At 38.8% G+C, this 22,196-nt stretch overlaps 1 pseudogene; it reads left to right on the top strand.

Moving 5' to 3' along the window:
* Positions 1-1,201: 1,201 nt before the first annotated feature.
* Positions 1,202-1,415, top strand: LOC127196140 (NADH dehydrogenase [ubiquinone] 1 alpha subcomplex subunit 1-like; annotated as a pseudogene).
* The last annotated feature ends 20,781 nt before the right edge of the window (positions 1,416-22,196 follow it).

Raw genomic sequence — 22,196 nt, 5'->3', positions numbered from 1 at the left:
GTATATATTTTTGTGTGTGTGTATATATATATATATATATATATATATATATATATATATAAACAATGAAGGAAAAATAGACAATGAGTTTGAAAATTACCAAGGAGAGATATATGTCAGGGTTGGTTGGGATGAAAGGGAAGGGGGGAAATTATGTGTTCATATTATAATCTGAAAACAAATGCAAAAATAAATTTTCATCTCTCATACACTAACTACATCTTGACTGCAGATTCCCCTTCCTCCACTCCTCTAAGGCCCTCCGCCCCTTCTTTTCCCCTGTAAAGCTGCTCCTGTTTACCTACTTTGATGTTTGGTTGTTATCTCTGGGGGGGGGCCTTCTCTTTTTGTTAGTGTGGTTATTTTTAAAAAATCTAAATGTTTTACTATTTTGAGAAATTCATACATGAGAACTGTATGTTCACCATTTTCCTCTTTACTCTCCACTTTTCTACTTCCTCTATAATTCCCTGCCACTTTCTCTCAAATTGATTAGCTCTCCCTTTAAGTTATTTTACTGGGTTCTATATATTATAAACCAGTAAACCTAAGTCAGGCTAATTTTTTACATAGCCTGACTTGTCTGATAAAGTTTATCATGCAAAGAATACCTAAACTATGACATATGTTTAATACTGGAGGACATTAAGGATGAAACAAGAAGATTGAAATGTCTCATTATTTCAGTGCACTAAATGTATTTCTCACAGTCCATACAATATACATCTGTAATGGACTAAAGAGACTTCTAAAGCTATAAATTGAAAGGATCCTCATCCTGAACATAAGGCCTAGTTTGGAATGGTTTATATACTCAATGCCACACTATGGAAGAAATTTAATTTTCCCTTGTCTAGCAGGTCTGTCTGTGAGCCCTATATTTTTTGTTCATCTGCTGCAAGAGGAAGCGTCTCTGATGATAGTTGAAGTGGGTATCCAGAAAGCTTTATGTCAGTGAAATAAATAAATGCAATGTGATTAATAATTATAATTAAATGAACAGTAACAACACATTAGTAATTGATGATGATATTTAATGTTTTCCAAGATGCTCATTAGTCTAATTTCAATGATACCAACTTGATTTCATATTAATAATAATTTTTACAGGCAGGAATATTATGTTAAAATATTGTGCCCTTAGAAGCCCGGTCGCCTCTGAGGAGCCGGTACAGTTCGGCATCTGAGATGAGGCGTGGAGATGTGGTTTGAGATTTTCCTTGGCCTTGGCATCATGGGGGTGTGCTTGGTCATCCCTGGCGTGTCCACTGGGTACAACCACAAGTTCACCAATGGGGGCAAAGAAAGAAAGAGTTGTCAGACTTTGGTACCAATGGTATTTGATGGAAAGAGATAGATGTGTCTCTGGAGTCAATTGCTACCATGTGTCCCGGGGCCTGGAGATCATTGACTAAGAAAGCAGTTCCCTGGTTGATGAAAAAAAAATTTACTCAGCTATGGTCATCTGTTCCTGTTAGAAGGCTATGCAGAATATTACATACTATGTGCATGTTATGTCATCTTAATAAACAGTTAAAAGAAAAAAAATATTGTAACCATATGCTTTTTTTTAAAGTGAATGTTTGTTTTAAATAATTATTTCATTGTCTGATTATAATAAACTGAAAATATAATTTATAATTTTTGTAATGACCTAGTCTCTCATGCACAATAAACTCTATTACTGAGTATACCTAAAACTCAGTTTGCATTTTATTATGAGTTTAGTTATAAGTTGACCAAGCAGCCCTTGAACATACTCTTCAGTCCGAAAGGTTCTTAAACAGATGCCTCTTCTGCCTTAATTTTAGATCTGATTGCTTTGATAGATCTGCCTTACATGGGCTAAATATGATAACTGTTTCTAAAACATATATTTTAATATATTGTAAAATATGTTAGATTTTAGGTGCTTACATAACATTTTACATCATAAAACATGTCAACAAACAATAAAATGAAGACTTTTTCCAATGATGATATGGATGTTTGGTACCCTATGAGCATATACAGGGGGAGGAAATCCCCCTCAGGAACAGTCATAGGGGAGGGGAGTAAGGGGAAAATGGGAGGGAGGGAAGAATGGGAGGATACAGGGGATGGGATAACCATTGAGATGTAACAAGAATAAATTAATAAAAAATTAAAAAAATAAAATAAAATAAATTTTAATACAAGTTCAAGAAAATGTAGATATAATTTCATATTTATTTATATGAAATAAGAAAAGGACTCAGAAATTAATGAAAATCAGTTTTAAAATATTTAATGAGATCCATAATTTGATTATTGTGTTTAATATGCAAGCTTCACAGTACATATATCTCATGATTATGTTTAATTGTTACATTTAAAGTGAATTCCATTTTAATTACAATTGCATATTTATGGCATGTTTTGAGAGTCACAGGGCACTTCTGGAAATAAGACCACTGTGGATTTAAGTCTTTCTCTCTGTCATAATAAAGTTTTTAGGAATCCAACTTGGGTCATCAGGTTTTCATAGCAAGGGCTTTACACACTGAGAAATCTCATATACTTCTCAATTAAAGCTTTAAAAAAAATCAACTCTAGCTATGTGCATTTCTATCCAGATATAAAAATAAAAAAAATATCTTTCTTTAAAAACCAAATATAAATTTTATTAAGAAACTTTTATTTTTATATAAATGTATAGCTCTAAACATTTTAGCATATCAAACAATATATGACTAGTTCTATTTCCTATATATCTATGTGGTTAATCCCATTAACAGTGACTTGATGGTGTCTACCAACAATCACCATCTTAAACTAGATAATACTTTTTTCCATTTATTTATTTATTTAATAATTAAACACATTGGATCCTGATTGTTATCCCCTCAATCTTATCTTCCAGTTCCCACTCGCCCTCCTTCGTATGCCTTATTCCCCTTCCCTAGACCTCTGATAGTGGGATGTCCTCCCTCACCATTGGGTCACAGTCTATCACGTCTCACCAGGGTTGCCTGCATCCCCTTCCTCAGTGCCCTGAAGGCCACCCCCCACAAAGAGCAGTGTTCAAATCACAGGAACAAGAATTCAGAGGCCGGCACCACTCTCTCCATCCCGATACACATAGAGAGTGTGCTGTCCATCAGCTATATCTGAACAGTGGGCCTAGGTACTCTGCATGCATTGTCCTTGGTTGGGGCATCAACATATGCAGGCCCCACAGGTCCAGATCTGTTTGCCTTGGTGGTCTCCACACGGAACTCGTGACCCCTTCTGGTACTTCCACCCACTACCATCTAAGGAGATGATCATGTGGGTTTTTTTCTTTAAGTTTGTTTATATGATGTATCACATTGATCGATCTGTACATTTAACCACCCATGTATGCCTTGGATGAAGCATACTTGATCATGGTGAATGGTATCTTTGATGTATTCTTTGATTAGGTTAGTGAGTATTTTATTGAGGTTTTTACATCAATGTTCATAAAAGAAATTGGTCTTCAATTCTTTTTCCTTGTTGCGTCTTTGTATGGTTTAGGTATAAAAGTGGCTGTGGATTCATAGAATGACTTTGATAATGTTCCTTATGTTTCTACTTTTTTTGGAGTAGTTTTAAGAGAATTGGTAATAGTTCTTCTTTAAAGATCTGGTAGAATTCTGTGCTGACTCCATCTGAGACTGAGATTTTTTTGCTTGGGAGACCTGACGACTTCTTCTATTTCCATAGGAGATATGGGACTATTTAATTTGTTTGCCTCATCTTGGTTCAAATTTTGTAATTTTTGGCTATCAAGAAAAATTGATACTCTATGAGCATATACAGGGGGAGGAAGTCCCCCTCAGGAACAGTCATAGGGGAGGGGAATAAGGGGAAAATGGTAGAGAGGGAAGAATGGGAGGATACAAGGGATGGGATAACCATTGAGATGTAACAAGAATAAATTAATAATAAAAAATAAAGGAAAAAAAAGAAAACTGTCCATTTCATTTATATTTTCAAATTTTGTAGCATATAAGCTTTTGAAGTAAGTCCTAATGATTCCTTGGATTTCCATGTATATACGTTTATGTCTCCCTTTTCATGTTTGTTTTTGTTTATTTGAGTACTTTACCTCTGCCTTCTGTTAGTTTGTCTATGGGTTTGTCTATCTTGTTTATTTTGTCAAAGACCCAGAAGTTGGTTTTGTTGATTCTCTGAATTGTTCTCTTGTTTCAGCTTTATTGATTTCAGCCCTGATTTTGATAATTTCCTGTTCTTGTTTTGATCCCAAGTGTGGGATGTAAAACAGACTTGTATAAGGGTTTGTGATGTTTTTTCACTGGAAACCAAATTTTGAGTGACCAGCTGATGTTTGTTTGCTAGAAGCAGAACAATCTCTCATGGCGTCATGGTCTTTGCCAACTGATAAACATCCTAGTATGGACTGTGAGAGGAGATATGTTTATGAGTACAAAAGAAGAGGCTGGGCTTTTTTGGCTTTTTGGTTTTGGCTGTCACAACTAAAGAGAATGCTTTGAGAATCCTGTTGCTGATCTGGGTTTTTGTGGCTGTGGTTGTAGTCACCATTGCTGAATTCTTGGTTTGCTTTTTAATGGGTAGCTTTTATGGATATGCTAGTGGAATCACTCCAAGTAACTGTGTCTAAAAATGTATACTTCTCCTGTTTCCATTACCTCTTTTCTTTCCTATCTAGGGTAGGAGGGTTGGAAGGGAGGTGTAAGCATTAAAGAACCCCAGAAAAAGTAGGTTTGAAAAAGTTCAGAGCCTAAAATTTCCAGCCTTCCATTCCTCTGTGGTGTGTAAGTTTCTTTTTGTTCTAGAGAATTTAGGTGTGTTCCTAACTTGCTAGTATGGAATCTCTTCAATTTTTTATGAAGATGCTTAATTGCTACGCACTTTCCTCTTAGCACTGCTTTCATTGTGTTCCATAGGTTTGGGTGTGCTGTGCCTAAATTTTCATTGAATTCTAAAAAGGCTTTAATTTTTTTTTGTCCCTAACCCAGATGTTGAGCAGAGAGTTGTTCTGTTTCCATAAGTTTGTAGGCTTCCTGTTGTAACTGTTGTTGTTGACGTCCAGCTTTAATCCATGTTGGTCTGATCAGATGCAAGAGATTATTTTGATCTCCTTGTGTCTGGTGAAGTTTGCTTTGTGACCAAATATATTGCCAATTTTGTTGAAGATTCCATGAGGTGCTGAGAAGAAGGTTTTTTTGTGTGTGTTTGAATGAAATGTTCTGTAGAAAACAACTAGGTCCATTTGATTCATGATGTCTATAATTTTCATTGTTTCTCCATTTAATTTCTGACTTGGTGATCTGTGTATTGGGGAGAGAGGTGTGTTGAAATCTTCCAGTATTGGTGTGTGTAGTTTGACGTGTGATTTAAACTTTAGTAATGATTTTCTTTAGAATGTGGGTGCTATTGCATTTGGGGCATAGGTGTCCAGGATTGATACATCATCTTGTTGTATTTTTCCTTTAATACATATGAAATGTCCTTTCTTATCTCTTTGATGACTTTTGCTTGAAAGTCTATTTTATTAGATACTACAATGGCTACTTCAGCTTCCTTCTTGGGTCTGTTTGATTGAAATAACATTTTCCAGCCCTTTACTCTCAGGTAATGTCTATCTTTATTGCTGATGTGTGGTTCTTGTATGCAGCAGAATGATGGTTCTTATTTTTGCATCCACTCTGTTGGCCTGTGTCTTTTTATTGTGGACTTGAGGCCATTGATGTTGAGAGATATTAGTGACAAGTGGTTGTTGGTTCTTTTTTCATATTGGTTGGAAGGGAGAGAGAGAGATAGACAGACAGAGAGAGAGAGAGAGAGAGAGAGAGAGAGAGAGAGAGAGAGAGAGAGAGAGAGAGAGATTCCTTTCTCTCGGTTTTGTGGATATGAGGTTATTTATTTCCTTTGTTTTTTTGTGTGTAAAATTATCCTCTTTGGCTAGTTTTCCATCTAATATCTTCTGTACTGTATTTGTGTCTAGGTACTACTTAAAATTGGTTTTACTTATGGACTATATTGTTTTCTACAGCTATGGTAATTCAAACTTTTCCTGGCTATAACAGTCTGGGTTGGCATCTGTGGTCTCATAGTGTCTACATGACATCCATCCAGGTCCTTCTGACTTTCATAGTCTCTGTTGAGAAATCAAGTTTAATTCTAATAGGTTTGCATTTATATGTAACTTGGGCTTCTTCTCTGTCCATTTTTAATATTTTTTCTTTTTTCTCTACATTTAGTGTATTGATTATTATGTGATAGGATCATGTTCTTTTCTGGTCCAATCTATTTGGAGCTCTGTATGCTTTTTGTTAATTTATAGACATTTCTTTTTTAAGTTAGGGTAGTTTTTTTCTATGTCCCAGAGTTACTGGATGTTCTGTGTCAAGAGCTTCTTAGATTTAACATTTTCTTTGACTGTTTTATTGATTTCCTCAATCATATCTAATTCCCCTGAGATTGTCTCTTCCATCTCCTCTATCCTTTTGGTGATGTTTGTGTCTGTAGCTCCTTTCCTCTTTTCTAGGTTTTTCCATTTCCAGGATTGTCTCAGGTTATTTTTTTCTTCATTGTTTCTATCTCCATTTTTGGTCTTTGATGCTCTTATTCATTTCCTTCTCGTTCTTGATTGCAGTTTCCTGTCTTTCACTAATTTCTTTAAGCAATTGTTCAATTCTTTCACTTTTATTTATTGTATATTCCTGTTCAAGTTTGAGTGATTTATTTTCCTATTTTAAGGCCATTATCATTTTCATAACTTCAGATTTGAAGTCTATGTCTTGTGTGTCAGGTGTGATAGTATCTCCTGGGCTTGCTGTAGTGGGACTGCTAGTTTCTGGTGCTGTCAAATGGTACTGGGAATTGTTACTTTTGTGCTTACACTAACCTCTTCTCATTGTGATGCCTCTGGTATTCGCAGTTTTGGTGGTCTCAGATGATCTGTGAGTTTGGTGGTAGGTATAGAAAATGGAGCTTTCGTCCTCACCCAAATCATCTCCTCTGGGTTCACTCTTTGCTTGCCCACTGTTCCTGGTATAGGTAGGTCAGGCATTTGGGGCGAAGGCAGAAATATATTCAAGCAGAGAACTCCAGTAGCCTGGCCAGCCTCCACCTGGTAAGGGACAATGAGATTTTGGTCCCCCTGCTCAAGTCCCCTCATCTGGGTTCAGTCTCTGCATGCCAGTTGATTCTGACCTAGGAGGGTCTGGCTGATGGCTAGCAGGGGGAATGGTATCCAAGTAGAAAGCTGCTCTGATGGGTCTGCTAGAGTCTTCAGGTGGAGAGCAGTAGACACTGGTATTTTGTAGTCTCTAGTTCAGTCTGATACCTGGAGAGTACATTTATCCCGTGCTTGCAGGTGAATGGCTAGACTTTGGACACTGCCCACAAGCTTGAAGGGACACAGGGACTTTTCTGTGGATGGGAGGGATGTGGCCATACCTACCATGCTCTGCACAGTGTGGAGCCCTCTCATCTGGAAATGACCAGCACTTGTGTGTTGAGGTCACCGAGCAACCACTGCTTTCCTGCTGATCAGACATGGTGTGTGTCCTTTGCCTCCATCTTGGATGCCCCAGGAAAATATTTCATTATCAAAGACAATAATTTAATACTTATGTAACAAATTATGTATTTTATTGTTTATTATTATTATCTCAGAAAAATTATGAGTGGATTCTAGCTTAAAGTCAAACTTTAAATATCATAGATGACCAAAGATGTTAATACAACCTTGACAAACCTATATTTTATGTTTGAATTTTCACAAACATGTTGTTCAACTTAATTGCAAAAATGTAAATACATTAAATGCCAGAAAAAATTGTGAAAATACAAATCATAGTTTTGATAATTATCAGAGTACATTTATAGACTAGGAAAAAGAGAATCTAAAAACATAAAGTGCTGTTAAATAATGGAATTTTTAACTTGGATTTAGTGTTATGATGTTATTGGCTATTTTTTTCAAATCTTAATATTGAAATTCTTTCAACAATTTTCTTAGACTCTGACTTTATTTAGAAGCAGCAACTTCTACAGAGGGAATCAAATCAAAATCAGGTGTCCTATACAACCATGACTGATATCGTAGAAAGAATGGAGCATTAAAAACAGACAGGATAAGTAATCTATCGTGTAAACATGTATGATTCTGATTCAACAGTTACAGAAAAGGAGGGAAGATATAGAAGAGTTTTTTTTTCATAGTCTTAGAAAGGGAAACACTCATGTTAAATCTTCCTGTTGGAGATTACATGTCCTTATGTAGTTGGCCCTAGGCATTTTGTTCTTCTTTATGAGAGCAATCAGGCAAAAGTGATTGCCATTTCCTATCTTAAGTTTTATGGAATATTTTGAAAAGATATTTTACCATATTTCAGTTCTATTAAAGATATAAAAGTAGTTGTTGACAACTTAATATATTTTATCCTATGACATATTTCCACCATTATTTATTTCAGTGCCATATGTGTACACAAACTTTTAACATATTTGTAACCTTAGGTATCATATGTTGCAATCTCATGTGTTACAATCTCACATCCAGTGTTTTCTTGCTCATAAAGAATGTTGAGTTATCATTAGGACTATCCGACAGCATCGGCTTTATGTTTCTTTTCTGGAAGAGTCTGCCTTTTGTTTCATTACAGGTGAGTTGTTTCTCTGTTCCCTGTGGATTCAGGTGAGATAGTCAATATGTACTCTTACTGTTGCTGATACTGGTGACACAGTTAGAAAGAATACTCCTTCCAGAATTTTCAATTTCTAGAAGAAGCTAGATATTTGCTTAGCTTATTTTTAACAGTTGTCACTGGTAACTATACTTATGAATATTCTATGCCATCTCCATTAACCAGACTCTCTGAGATAATATTTTCAGTTGACATGTGATATCTTTAATTAAAGCACTAATTTTAGTGTTCCCATATCATGGGAACATAAAATCATCATAAATATTGTATTTATTTTCTTTGTTGCCATTTTATTTTTTATTTTTTATTAATTTATTCTTGTTACATCTCAATGTTTATCCCATCCCTTGTATCCTCCCATTCCTCCCCCCCCCCAATTTTCCCATTATTCCCCTCCCCTATGACTGTTCCTGAGGGGGATTACGTCCCCCTATATATTCTCATAGGGTATCAAGTCTCTTCTTGGCTACTTGCTGTCCTTCCTCTGAGTGCCACCAGGTCTCCCCCTCCAGAAGACATGGTCAAATGTGAGGCACCAGAGTATGTGAGAAAGTCGTATCACACTCTCCACTCAACTGTGGAGAATATTCTGACCATTGGCTAGATCTGGGAAGGGGTTTTAAAGTTTACCTCCTGTATTGTCCTTGGCTGGTGCCTTAGTTTGAGCGGGACTCCTGGGCCCAAATCTGCCTATCATATTGTTCTACTTGTAGATTTCTAGGACACTCTGGATCCTTTTATTTTGCTGTTCTCCCATGCGTCTCTCATTTAGAGTCCCATAGGATGCCTTCCCTCTGTCCCAGTTTCCTGGTAAGTGAAGGCTTTCGTGGACATGCCCCTTGGGCTAGTATGCAGATATAAGTGAGTATATACCATTTGATTCTTTCTGCTTCTGGGTTAACTCACTCATTATGATCATTTCTAGCTCAATCCATTTATCCACAAATTTCGGGAATTCCTTGTTTTTAAATAGCTGAGTAGTATTCCATAGTGTATATGTACCACAGTTTCTTTATCCACTCTTCTACTGAGGGACACTTAGGCTGTTTCCATGTTCTGGCTATTATGAATAAGGCTGCTATGAACATGGTTGAGCAAATTTTCTTGTTGTGTGCTGGAGCATCTTCTGGGTATATTCCAAGGAGTGGAATAGCTGGGTCTTGAGGAAGCCCTATTCCCCATTTTTCTGAGATAGCACCAGATAGATTTCCAAGTGGCTGTACTAGTTTGCATTCCCACCAGCAATGAAGGAGTGTTCCTCTCTCCCCACATCCTCGCCAGCATGTGGTGTCGCTTGAATTTTTGATCTTAGCCATTCTGATGGGTGTAAGATGGAATCTCAGAGTTGTTTTGATTTGCATTTCCCTGATGACTAAGGAGGTTGAGCATTTCTTTAAGTGTTTCTCAGCCATTTGATACTCCTCTGTTGAGAATTCTCTGTTTGGTTCCAAGCCCCATTTCTCAATTGGGTTATTCGGTTTGGTGGTGTTTAATTTCTTGAGTTCTTTATATATTTTGGATATTAGACCTTTGTCAGATGTAGGGTTGGTGAAGATTTTTTCCCAGTCTGTAGGCTGTCGCTTTGTTCTCTTGACAGTGTCTCCTGCCTTACAGAAGCTTCTCAGCCTCATGAGGTCCCATTTATTAATGGTTGACATTAAGGCCTGGGCCGTTGGTGTTCTGTTCAGGAAGTTGTCTCCTGTGCCAATATGTTCCAGGCTCTTTCCCACTTTTTCTTCTAAGTGGCTTAGTGTCTCTGGTTTTATGTTGAGGTCTTTAATCCATTTGGATTTGAGTTTTGTGCAAGGTGACAAATATGGGTCCAGTTTCATTTTTTTACACATAGACCTCCAGTTAGACCAGCACCATTTGTTGAAGATGCTATCCTTTTCCATTGAATGGATTTGGCTTCTTTGTCAAAAATCAAGTGACCATATGTGTGTGGATTCATATCTGGGTCTTCGATTCGATTCCACTGATCAACCAGCCTGTTGCTGTGCCAGTACCATGCTGTTTTAATTACTATTGCTTTATAGTACAGTTTGAGATCAGGTATGGAGATTCCTCCGGAGCATCTTTTATTGTACACGATTGTTTTAGCTATTCTGGGTTTTTTGTTTTTCCATATGAAGTTCAGAATTGAACTTTCAATGTCTTTAAAAAATTGTGTAGTTATTTTGATAGGGATTGCATTGAATCTGTAGATTGCTTTTGGTAGGATGGCCATTTTTACTATGTTAATTCTCCCGATCCATGAGCAAGGAAGATCATACCATCTTCTCAGGTCATCTTCAATCTCTTTCTTCAGAGTTTTGAAATTTTTTTCATACAAGTCCTTCACTTGCTTAGTTAGGGTAACTCCTAGATATTTTATATTGCTTGTGGCTAATGTGAAGGGTGTGGTTTTCCTAATTTCTTCCTCTGCAAGCTTGTCATTTGTGTATAGGAAGGCTACAGACTTTTTTGAGTTAATTTTGTATCCAGCCAATTTGCTGAGGTGTTTATCAGCTTTAGGAGTTCTCTGGTGGAGTTTTGAGGGTCACTTATGTACACTATCATATCATCTGCAAAGAGGGATAATTTGACTTCCTCCTTTCCCATTTGGATACCCTTGATCTCCTTTTGTTGTCTTATTGCTCTGGCTAGAACTTCGAGTACTATATTGAAGAGATATGGAGAGAGTGGGCAGCCTTGCCTTGTTCCCGATTTGAGAGGAATTTCCTTGAGTATCTCACCATTTACTTTGATTTTGGCTATTGGCTTGCTGTATATAGCCTTTATTATGTTGAGGAAAGTGCCTTGTATCCCCGATCTCTCTAAAACTTTAAACATGAATGGGTGTTGAATTTTATCAAATGCTTTCTCTGCATCCAAAGAGATGATCATGTGGTTTTTTATTTTCAGTTTGTTTATATGCTGGATTACATTGATGGATTTCCGTATATTAAACCATCCCTGCATGCCTGGAATGAAGCCTACTTGGTCATGATGAATGATATCTTTGATGTGCTCCTGTATTTGTTTTGCAAGTATTTTATTTAGTATTTTTGCATCTATGTTCATAAGAGAAATTGGTCTGAAATTCTCTTTCTTTGTTGAGTCTTTGTGAGGTTTAGGTATCAATGAGACTATGGCCTCATAGAATGAATTTGGTAATTTTCCATCCATTTCTATCTTTTGGAGTAGCTTGAAGAGTATCGGTATTAGCTCGCCCTTAAAGGTCTGGTAGAATTCTGCACTGAAACCATCTGGCCATGGGCTTTTTTTGGTTGGGAGACCATCGATGATTGCTTCTATTTCTGTAGGGGAAATGGGACTATTTAACTTGTTTATCTGTTCTTCATTCAACTTTGGCAAGTGAACTTGATCAAGAAAATCATCCATTTCCCTTAGATTTTCAAATTTTGTGGCGTATATGCCTTCAAAGTAGGATCTTATTATTCTTTGAATTTCTTCAGTGTCTGTTGTTATGTCTCCCTTTTCATTTCTGATTTTGTTGATTTCAATACTGTCTCTCTGCCTTTTAGTTAGTTTGGCTAATGGTCCTGTCTATCTTGTTGATTTTCTCAAAGAACCAGCTTTTGGTTTGTTGATTCTTTGGACTGTTTTCTTAGTTTCTAATTTGTTAATTTCAGCCTGAGTTTGATTATTTCCAGGCGTCTACTCCTCTTGGGTGTTTCTGCTTCTTTTTTTTCTAGGGCTTCCAGCTGTGTTGTTAAGATGCTTATGTGCGATGTTTCCAATTTCTTTTTAAAGGCACTTAGTGCTATGAATTTTCCTCTTAGCACTGCTTTCAGTGTATCCCACAAAATTGGGTATGTTGTTTCTTCATTTTCATTGAATTTCAGAAACTCCTTGATTTCTTTCTTTATTTCTTCCCTGACCCAGGTGTCATTTAGCAGAGAGTTATTTAGTTTCCACGTGCCTGTAGGCTTTTTGTTATTTCTGTTGTTGTTGAATTGCAGCCTAAGAGCATGGTGATCTGATAGGATACAAGGTATTATTTCAATCCTCTTGTATCTGTTGAGGCTTGCTTTGTGACCTACCATGTGATCAATTTTGGAGAAGGTTCCATGGGGTGCAGAGAAGGTGTATTCTTTCTTGTTTGGGTGAAAGGTTCTATAGATATCTGTTAGATCCATTTGACCCATGGCATTGGTTAATGATGTTATTTCTCGGCTTAGTTTCTGTTTCAATGACTTATCCTTCAGTGAGAGTGGGGTGTTGAAGTCTCCCACTATTATTGTGTGGGGATCGATGTGTGGTTTAAGCTTTTTTAGGAGATCTTTTACATATGTGGGTGCCCTTGTATTGGGAGCATAGATGTTCAGAATTGTGATGTCATCTTGGTTGACTTTACCTTTGATGAGTATGAAGTGTCCTTCCTCATCCCTTTTGATTAATTTTGGTTGAAAGTCTATTTTGTTCGATACTAAAATGGCTACACCTGCTTGCTTCTTGTGACCATTTGCTTGGAATATTTTTTTCCAACCTTTTACCCTGAGGTAATGCCTTTCATTATGGGTGAGATGTGTTTCTTGGATGCAGAAGAATGTTGGGTCTTGTTTATGTACCCATTCAGTTAGTCTGTGTCTTTTTATTGGAGAATTGAGGCCATTGATGTTGAGAGATATTAATGACCAGTGACTGTTAAGAGTCTTAATTTTGATGTTGTTTCCAGTCGAGCGTTTGTGTAGTTGTGTTTTTGCCATGGGATAGTTATCTATTTCCTGGGTAGTTTTGGTTGTAGCTTGACCCTTTGGGATGGAGTTTTCCTTCTAGTACCTTCTGTAAAGCTGGATTTGTGGATAGGTACTGTTTGAATTTGTTTTTGTCATGGAATATTTTTGTTTTCTCCATCAATGGTTATTGATAATTTTGCTGGGTAAAGTAGTCTGGCCTGGCATCTGTGTTCTCTTAGGGTTTGCAGGATCTCTGTCCAGGCCCTTCTGGCTTTTATGGTCTCTGCTGAGAAGTCAGGTGTAATTCTGATAGGTTTACCATTAAATGTTATTTGGCCCTTTTCCCTTGCAGCTTTTAATATTTTTTCTTTGTTCTGCATGTTTTGTGTTTTGATTATTATGTGGCAGGCAGTTTTTCTTTTCTGGTCAATTCTATTTGGTGTTCTGTAGGCCTCTTGTATGTTTATAGGCATCTCTTTCTTTAGATTGGGGAAATTTTCTTCTATGATTTTGTTGAGAATAGTTTCTGGGCCCTGGAGTCTGATGTCTTCTCTTTCTTCAATGCCTATTATCCTCAGATTTCTTCTTTTCATGGTGTCCTTAATTTCTGGATGTTTTGTGTCAGGAGTTTTCCAGATTTGGCATTTTCTTTAATGGTTGATTCAATATCTGTGATTGTATCTTCTAGCCCTGAGATTCGTTCTTCCATCTCTTGGATTCTGTTAGAAAAGCTCACCTCTGTGTTGCTCGCCTTCTTCTCTGAGGTCTCACGTTCTCATTTTTCTTCTGTCTGTGTGTTTATCATTGAATCCATTTTCATTTTCAGATCTTGAACTGATTTTTTGATTTCTTTCATCTGATTTTTTGTATATTCCTGAGTTTCTTCCATTGCCTCTTTATAGGTCTTCAGAGCTTGAACCGTTTTAGTTATTTCTTTCATCTGGTTGTTTGCATTTTCCTGCAATTTTTCCAGTTCCACTCTATGTGCTTCTTTTATGTCTCTCACCTGTTTGTCTGCGTCTTCCTGCATTTGATTACGAATTTTATTTGTTTCCTCCATTATCATCCTCATTACTAAGGATTTGAGGTCATTTTCTTGTATTTCCGTTGTATTTGAGTTCTCTGGGTGGTTTTCTTTGGGATAGCTGGAAACTGGAGACGCCATGTTGTTTTGGGGTTTTTTGCGTATGCTTTTTCGTTGTCCTTTAGACATCTTGCCGTCTTTGTTTTTGTTGGGTAGCTTCCAGAGTTGAATGGAGGGTGTCTGACGATAGATTCACTTGTTTTCTTACGATTTCCCTAGGCTGGGAGCTCAAAGCTTCACTGGTGTGGATGTTAGGAGGTTAGCCCTGTTGTTCTGGTCTCTCACAGCCAGTGATCCTCAGTCCCCCTCTGCTGTGGATCCTGCAATTGTTCTGGGTCTCTGAATGAACGTTGGGTCAGGCCAAGGTATCCACAGCCTTCTGTGTTCCCTGCCAAGTCCAGCCAGGAGCACTGGGACCGAACCACGGGCAGAACTCAGCTAGATTCTCAGGGCCTGAACCATCTGCCAAGCTCAGCTAGAGATTTGGGCCCAAAATGCACACAGGGTCCAGCCAGAATTTTTGGGCTGGGACTACGCACTAAGCTCCACTAGGGCCTTTTGGCCCAAAGTGCGTGCTGTGGTCAGTTATTGACTCAGGGCCCGAACTGACCACCAATCTCAGCCAGGAATTCTGGATTCAAACTGCACACTGTGTCCAACCAGAGTCTTAGAGCTGGTGGAACCGAGAGCTCTGTCCAGCCTGTGCCACAGCAGGAGAACTGCGGCTGCTCTGAGTTAGCGCCAGTGGTGGAACAAGTGCTCCGCCCGGACTGTGTCACCGCAGGGGAGCTGCCGCTGAGCTGAGGTGGTGCCTAGGATGGAACCGAGCATGTCACCAAGCCTGTGCCACAGCAGGAGAACTGCGGCTGCTCTGAGTTAGCGCCAGTGGTGGAACAAGTGCTCCGCCCGGACTGTGTCACCGCAGGGGAGCTGCCGCTGAGCTGAGGTGGTGCCTAGGATGGAACTGAGCACGTCACCAAGCCTGCGCCACAGCAGGGGAGCTATGGCCACGCTGAGTTAGAGCCTCAGGTAGAATTGTTTGTTGGGCCGGGCCAATACCCGGGACTCTGGGGCCGAACTGTCCGCCGAGTCCAGTCTGGGTCCAAAGGCTCCACGCGACCCAAATCCTGCCCCGAGTCCCCTCTCCCGCAGCAATTCCCACCAGCCACCACACCAATCGCCTCCACCGGAAGGCTATGAGCTGCAAACCTCAGCCGCCGCTGCTGGTGCCGCTGGTGCTGCTGCCTCTGCCGCTGCCGCTCCGATCAGAGAAAAACCACACTCCTCCCGTGTGCAGGGGCACGCAGGTCCTCCGCACCCTGGTCCCTCCGAACAGTGGAGCACTCCTGCTGCCATGATGTTTGGACCTCGGTGTTCCTGGCTCAGAAATCTGTGCAATTCCCTGAATTGTTCACTGGAGCCTCCAAACGCGGTCCACACTGCTCGCCGCCATCTTGGATCCCCACTTTCTTGTTGCCATTTTAAAACATCATCATGAAAGGCAATTTAAGGAAGAGAGAGTTAACTTTGTCCTTTTCTTTTTACCAGAGAAACAGGAATCAATTAAAGCTGGGCAAAAACATGACAGCAATGTGCAGAAAAGGATGTATTCAGAAAATTTAAACTTTTCAGATGAAGAATAATTTCCAGTTGAATATGAAAGATTTATTTCTCAAAGGTATACTACTACTCTCATCTAAATTATGAATCTGTGAATATGTGTTTCTTTTCAGTAAAATATTCATTGTATATATGCGTACATATGGCAAACGTATATGCTATATTTATATACATGATATACCATGTGTATCTGTGTATGTAAAATCACAGAGTAATTGGGTGCTACGAATCTAAAATGCTAAAAATCCATCTAGCTTCTGTTGTATTGCTAGTTCTTTAAAGATTGCTGAACTAATGCTTCTACCTCTCTATAAAACCGTACAAATAATTCTAATGTCAGATATATACACTTTGTTAATTATTTTGTTTATACAATTTTGGTTTAAAATGCATTTAGTATCATGCAATCACTACATTAAAGTATCCTCAGATTAGGCTTGTCTTTTTTGTAAGATCTTATATGCAAATATCTGAAATATTGTTTTAAGTCATTTCATGCTCTGACAAATATGTCAGAGTTATTTCTTTCTTCCACATTCATTTCAGATTGTTACTTATTTCCAGTTGAAATTTTTTGACATGTTATTCATTCATGACACTATAATTAAAGTCATTTATTTTCAAAAAGTCATGAGAAACAAATGATTGTCATGAACATATTTTAGCTCAATTTTATGCGTCTTAGTAAGTCAGTGATATTATACAAAAATTATGTTGACTTAACAGAATTTCAAGGAAGCAAATTAGTGCTCCATACTGTACTATTACCAGCAAATATCAACTCTGAAGTTTCTAAGTCCTTTCACATCAGTAAATTAAGTGAACCAATAGTGGCATATTTATACCATCACGATGAAAAGATAAACATATAAAATGAGTACCTTGAATATTTTATATGTAGCATTGGGTATTTAACTAACAAATTCACTTGCACTCCAAATTTTTTTTTCAAAAGCTCTATTATATTTCTAATAAGCATTCTATGTTTCTGTTTGTGAATACTTAGAAATATATTTTAATATTTTAGTAAAAGAATCTTGTATAATTTTGTCTTATTTGTAATTTGACCCAATTATAACTTTATTTTATAGTTTAGTGATATATTTGTGTGTTGTTCAGTGGAAAATAAAAGTGGCTGCATTTGGTTCCTATAATACAGAGAAAAAACTGCCTATTTGGGATCAGTGTCTATTGATTTATAATATTTACATTAATCTTTTTATTTATTTATTATAATTTATTCATATACATCCCTATTTTTATCCTCTCACTTCTATCTTCTCTTTCCCAACTTTCCTCCCTCCATCCATCCCTCTTCTGCCCTATTCATCTTTGAAGGGGGAAGAGAGGGAGCTCTCTCCCACCATCTGAACACAGCCTATCAGTGCTCATCTAGGTAGCCTGTGTCCCCTTCCTCTGTGTACCTGTAAGACCTCCCAGCCAACAGGAAGTGATCAAATATTGGACACCAGAATTCATGTCAGAAGCATTTTCCATTCTCCCCACAAACTTGAAGAATGAGCTGTCCATTGGCTAGATCTGTGTTCTCTGCATGCATTGTCCTTGGATGGTAGTGCAGTTTGTGCAGTCCCAATTGGGTCCAGATCTGCCTGGCTTGATGGTACTTGTGACATTCCTTTACAGGGGGTGTAGTTTTACAGCATACATTGCCCTTGGCTTATGGAATTAATAACTGTTTATGGTGTTTTCTCAGAATATTGGGAATAGCTCTACTTCAAGACACAGCTATACCACTCCTAGGCATATAGAGGAAAGATGCTCCACCATATAACAAGGACATTTGCTCATCTACATTCACAGCAGCCAGAATCTAGAAACAACCTAGATGTCCCTCAACCTAAGAATAGATAAAGAATTGTGCAATATTTACACAAGGAATGTTGCATTAACTTTTCTATGTTGGCGAACTTATGCTTTTCTTATCTCTCTAGATATTATTTTTACTTGCTGTATTTTAATGGGGATGATTTAAACTCTTAGATTCAAATAAACTGATGTGTATATGCCCTGTTATTTGGTGACCTTAGTACCTATTTTGGTCATAACATTTATAAGTTGTAAGTATAAATATTGAAGTATCCTTTTTATAAATTTCATAATGTTGTCTTCAAATTTGATCACTTATAAGTAATAAATTTTACTAAATGCTTTCTGCACTTTATTCTAAACACTTTGCTCCTGTGATGAATGGCACTGTTTTTATTATAGGAAAAAAGATTTAACTATATAAATAAATTTTAAATGCCTATGCTTCTGTCCATAGTAGAAATTAAACTATTTGCTTAAATTATTTGCATTTCTTACTTTAAAAAGTAACTTGTAATGTTTTGTTCCAAACACAGAATTTTGTCTTTCTTTTGTAAAATAATCATTTCATTCTTTTATTTACATTTTATGTCTTTAATATAATAATGTAGGGATTAGAGATAAATTTTAATGTGAAACAATGTGAGAAAAATTCAAATATATCACTTTATTTTTTAATCACTTTACAGCCTAATCCCAGCCCCCTACTTTTTCTCCTCCCAATGCCACTCTCATGCCCCTCTCCCTTCCACATTGCCCCATCTTCTTTTCAGGGAAGGGTGTCCTAAGTGGTACTAACCTACCCTGGAACCTCAAGTCACAGCAGGAGTAAGTGCATCGTCTCCCACTATGACCAGAAAAAGCAGACAAGGTATTGGAATGGAAAACAAAAGCAGGCAACAGAGGCAGAGACAGCTCCTACACCCATTGTTATGGCACCCACATGATAACGGTGTGGTGTGCTACAATTTTGCTACATATGTGTACAGGGTCTAGGTCTAGTCCAATCAAGCTCTTTTATTTGTGGTTCAGTATCTGCAAGCCCCCTTGTGCTCAGTTTGTTCTGTAGGTCTCCTTGTGGTGTCCTTGACCCATCCAATTCCCTGTAAATTTCCTCCAGCTCTTATACAAAACTCCCTGAAGCTCAGCCTATGGTTTGGCTGTGGGTCCCTGCATCTGTTCCCATCAGTTGCTGGAGGAAACCTCTCAGAAGACAGTAATGCTAAGCTCCAGTCTGCATGCATGGCATAATATCATTAATGATGTAGGGATTGTCTCTCCTCCATGGGTGGGTCTGCACTTGGGCAAATCATTGGTTGAAATTTTCCTCAATCTCTGCTCCTTTTTTATCCCTGCACTACTTGTAGGCAGAACACATTTTGGGTTGAAGGTGCTATGGGTGGTTTGGTGTCCCCCTCTGTCCACTGGATGTCCCATCTGGCTACAGGAAGTGGCAGGTTCAGGCTCCATGTTTTTTATGTTTTGACTCTGACCTTTAGCCATCTGGCTGTCACCAGCATTTTGTGGTGGTTTCTAGTGGCCCTCATTGACCTTCAGAGCAGCTTGTAGGTGAGTGGATATAGACTGAGATCTGGTGCTTCTGGTAACCAGGGAACCCTTCCCTCGATCAGCTTGGTGACATGAGGTCAGACCCAGAAGCATTTTGTGGACCAGCTGGGTGACCTGAGGTCAAATCCACCTTTGTTCTACACTTCTCAACAAGAAGACACTAGTGCTTCATGACCTGCAGTTTAGTCTGAGACACCTAGCACATAGTATTATATGCAGGTGTGTGGCTAGATACTGGAGACTTTGCCAAGCTCTTTCTGTGGATTAACCAGGTGACCTGAGGTCAGATCCACTTGTGTTCCATACCATGAGGTGTCCTCTGGGCTGGGAGACTCAGACATTGCTGTTTTGTGGCCAGAGTTCTGTCTGGGACACTGAGAGCAGTGTGGTTCACATTGGTCTGTGACTAGAAGCTGAAGACTGCCTATGTATGCCTGCACGGAGCCAGAGAATTTTGTGTGGTTAAACTGGATGACTCAAACTGGATCCACCTGTGTTCCATGTGGTCCTTTCTTACCTGGGAAACACCAGCAATGGTGTTTTGGAGCCCAAAGCTTCTTCTTCATGTCACTGTACAGCCATTGATGTCCCGCTGATCAAACACAGTGTGTGATCGATGCCAACATCATGGATATGTTGCCATGCTAGGATGTTTATCAGCTGGCAGAAACTCTGCCCCTGAAAGAGGCACTTTCTCTTCTAGCACACAAACATCATGTGTTGTCTCACAGGTCTTTTTCCTGCGAACAATCATGACACACCCCGACACCAATTTGTTTCATATCCAGCACTTGGTATCAAAATAAAAACATGTTTACATCCACTACATATCCCCTTTTCTGTTAAAAAAAAAATCTCCCTTTCTCTAACATTAATAAACTATCTACAATAATAGTAATGTGAGAATTATCAGGTAAAAATTAAATTTACAAGATCTAGTCCATTTGTATTTGTCAATCTTTGAGAATGTATTCTACTATATATCCTATTCTAGTGAGTCCTATGCTAGTGTCCAAAGTTTTCTGTTGTGGGTCGGCAGTTAGACTAAAGACAGATAGAGATGGAGCAACCCTGTTATGGTTTAGCAGTTAGACAACGAGAACAGGGACAGAGTTGATTCCATAATGTGTTCTCCTCCTCCCCTTGGCTTACTACCTTGTTGCCTTTCATTCTAGGCCCCCTGGTAGGATTTCTCCTCCTTATGTCTTTTGGCCCCTGGTCTTTTAGATGCCTTACTGCCTTTGTAAAACAACAGCTAGATGCTCGAGATGCTCGAGCAATACAGGTGCATTATCATAAACTTGACTTGGCAGAACAAGGCCATGATGAGCTTGAACACTAATGTGCCTCTGTTCCCCTTACTTGGCATGGTGAGAATGGCATATACTCAGATATTGCCTGCCATAAGGCATGGGCACCTGCAAGGGGTATAGGACAAGGTACTGCAGGGGGAGGAGCCGATCATCCAATTCTGAGTCCACTGAGAAATAAACCTGATTGCCTGATGTCAAAAACTGGCTTGTTTGCTATACGTTGGGGATGCCCACAGACAGCAGATAAGGGCCTCCCTCTCCTCCTCAAAAAGACATCTTGATAGGCCAATCTGGCCCTAGGAGGACCAGGCCAATGCTTCTCCCCTCTGGTTAACGCCCACTCCCTCTGGGGAACAGTGCTCACCCATATATAATGAATCCATCTAACTCCTCTTCTAATAAAGAAAGGAAGGAGATATTGGAGACAATAGGCCATATGGCCAATGTTCAGCCATCTTGTCAGAGCCTGAACTTTTAACTCTCTGTTTGTCCCTGAGCTTGCCTTTTACCAGAAACTAGCTGACCCTACTGTGGGTCTGCAGTTAGACTAAAGACAGATAAAAATGGAGCAACTCTGTTATGGTTTAGCAGTTAGGCTAGACAAAGATGAAGCCAAATACCCTGTGTGGCAGGACATTATGACCCTGCCTGGAATTCCCTATGTTTTGAGAAAAGCATACAGCCAGGTTTCTATAGTAATATGCTTCCCTGCCTTCTGACTTATAAATACTGCTACCTGACTAATAAAGTTTGAGAGCTTAATTAATCAGACTTGCTCTCCTTCTTTGTGTCTTGCATTCCAACAGGTGAACATCCTCCCGAGTTTTGATCGGACCCTGCAAACTGGGGCACAAAAATAAGTTTATACACCTACAAACACTTGTTTTTTGGCAAAGAATCCAAAACCATGCAATGGGAAAAGATAGCATCTTCAACAAATGGTGCGGGCCCAACCAGATATCTACATGTAAAAAAATGTAAATATATCATTATTTTCCACACTGTTGGCTCTATTTCTTAACAATTAAAGCTTATTATACAACCCAACTAGCTTACACAAGAGGGAAAAAAGGTTAAATGGAAAGAAGAGTGAACCTTCCCATATCCGATCCACCAGACAGATCCCTAGGTGTCTCTGGTCTATGCACTGGTCCAGCCTGTTTGCTGATCCTTTTCCTGATCCATATGTGCTCAAGCTTGGTTGAACCTACTGCCTCTCTTGCCCTCTCTGCCTGTCTGTCTCTCATGTGCAAGGGCCAGTCTCCTCCTCTCATTGAGGGTCAATTAGAAACACAATAAGCCAGGTGGATTCCTGGTCTGCTTCCTGAATTCCAGGCCCAGGATGGCTCCACCCAGTCTATCTCAAGGTTAATCTCAGGGAGTATCTATGGTGTATCCAAGGTCAAGCCCGCCAAGACTG

The sequence above is a fragment of the Acomys russatus genome, chromosome 12 (assembly GCF_903995435.1).
Source record: "Acomys russatus chromosome 12, mAcoRus1.1, whole genome shotgun sequence".
Lineage (NCBI taxonomy): Eukaryota > Metazoa > Chordata > Mammalia > Rodentia > Muridae > Acomys > Acomys russatus.
This window is presented reverse-complemented; position numbering and strand designations above follow the sequence as displayed.